Source organism: Lycium ferocissimum, chromosome 9 (genome assembly GCF_029784015.1).
Source record: "Lycium ferocissimum isolate CSIRO_LF1 chromosome 9, AGI_CSIRO_Lferr_CH_V1, whole genome shotgun sequence".
In the NCBI taxonomy this organism is placed as follows: Eukaryota; Viridiplantae; Streptophyta; class Magnoliopsida; order Solanales; family Solanaceae; genus Lycium; species Lycium ferocissimum.
The window spans coordinates 29,481,147-29,483,154 of record NC_081350.1 but is presented as its reverse complement, the minus strand read 5'-3'; the positions used below and the strand labels follow the sequence as shown (position 1 = coordinate 29,483,154).

The window sequence follows — 2,008 nt, the reverse complement described above, 5'->3', positions numbered from 1 at the left end:
AAATTATTTTTTATGTATATTTAGTAGATATTGAACCCCCTTCGACTTCTTCGTGTATTCACTTCTACAAATTTTAAACCCCCATAGTGAAAATCGAAAAAAGCCACTGTTGTAAACTAATTGTGACTTATAGTACTTTTTGTGTAGTTTCTAAGTATGTAAGTTTTATTTCAAAAAAATTAAAGATTCTATGTCCGAATTCACATTAAACATTAGTCAGCTTGACCCTCGTAATCCGAATCCAGACAGTCTTTTTGGGACGGGGGAAATATATATTATTAAATAATTTAGAACCAATTAACTCAAGAGGGTCAAATTCCAAACTCATCAAAATCCTAAATCTGCATCTGAATTAAGTACATATGTACTATAGACATACATTGTGCACGTCAACAAAGACTAATTTCAAGATTCATCATGTTAACTTTATATACCTTATATGACAAACAAGAGAATCACTAATTAGTGTGAACAATATATGATACCATGTGGTCCTTTTTATCCCTCAATTTCATTGAATTGAAGAGGTTTTATGCTTAGAGCTATAGACTCTCTTTTTTCATTTGTATGACACCCAAATGATCTCATCGTTATTTCTAGACTAGGATGCTTATTAGCCTACATAAACATTATCAAAACCCTAAAGAAATGGTCCTTACCTTCTAGTGCTTCACATGCTATACCACTTTCTCTACCCTTATGATGGGACCTCCCCATTTCTGTTTGCTATGTTTTAGTGGATTGATCCTTTTTCCCTTTCTCAATCACAGCCTCATAGTATGACACTAATAATACTAACATTTTCCTCTCGACTACATCATTTCTTACGTCCATCTTCACCTAATTCTTAGATCCAAAGGTGCATCAATAACAATATCCTTCCTCTCGCATCTAGCTAGTAGTACTAGTCGAACATAACATGTATGGGACTTAGTTTGATTATCTTATATGAATATCAAGGCAGACAGGAAGCTTGGATAAAGCCAACTTTCCCCTCGATTTGTGTGTGTCATCCTCACAGAGGCAAGCTAATTTTCTCCGTATTGTTTCAGTTTTATTGAATATTCCCGAAATGCCCTCTTTGTGAGATTTGAAAGTAAAGAATTAATGCAAAACACTCTAGACATAATCTCCTAAAATCTTTTATATTATCACGGATCTAATTAACTAACCTACCATCGTATATGAGATTTACTTGTATTCCAATGACGAAAAGAAATCGTCGGATATGATGTAATCTTGTGAGTGATCTCTTGTATTTTGCAATGACAATGAACAATAGACACGGCAGGGGTCTAAGACAAACCCCACCACATCGGGAGGGTAGATCCTGGGTGGATGGCGTAATTATATATATAAAAATCTAGTATAATGTGTTCTCCCATAGAATTAGATAAATTAATGAATTAATTTCTTGAAAAATAAATCGTCCATGCATGTGATTATCGCAGATACAATAATCACATCTACGGATGTCAAATGGGCGAGTTGAGCTGAAATTGAGCATGGTAAAATGAGTTGAAGTAATAAATAAACGGGTCATTGACCCGTCCAGAAATTTCTTGGGTTGAAATGGCTACAAACCGGGTAATAATCCAACCCGCCAATGCTTACAACGTTTTAATTTTTTGTATTTGTTTTATTGTAATTTATTTGAGTACCTAATAAAAAAAAATCCTTATATTATAACTATATGTAACATATCAAATAAAAAAAATGTCTTTTTAAAAATATATAGACGAAGTTTTTCATGGGTCAATCTGCGTTGCATACAAGACCATTTTTGAATGGGCTGAATTAAGCGAGTCACAATGAACTGAGTTAAAGATCGCTGAGTTAATAGAATAAAATACTCTTATTAACCCTTCCCAAACCTGAATGGATTTTTTTTTGGGTTGGGGGGGGGGGGGGGGGTTATGATCTTTTGGGCTAATTTTGCCACCACTAATCATGTCAAAATTATTAAGCTATTGATAGTTGTGAAGAATATTTTCTCCCTTGCTGCTGT

The 2,008-nt window shown here is 33.9% G+C and overlaps 1 pseudogene; it reads right to left on the bottom strand.

Annotated features, from left to right (window-relative positions):
- Positions 1–977: 977 nt before the first annotated feature.
- On the bottom strand, positions 978–1,074 carry LOC132032224 (U6 spliceosomal RNA; annotated as a pseudogene).
- Positions 1,075–2,008: the final 934 nt, after the last annotated feature.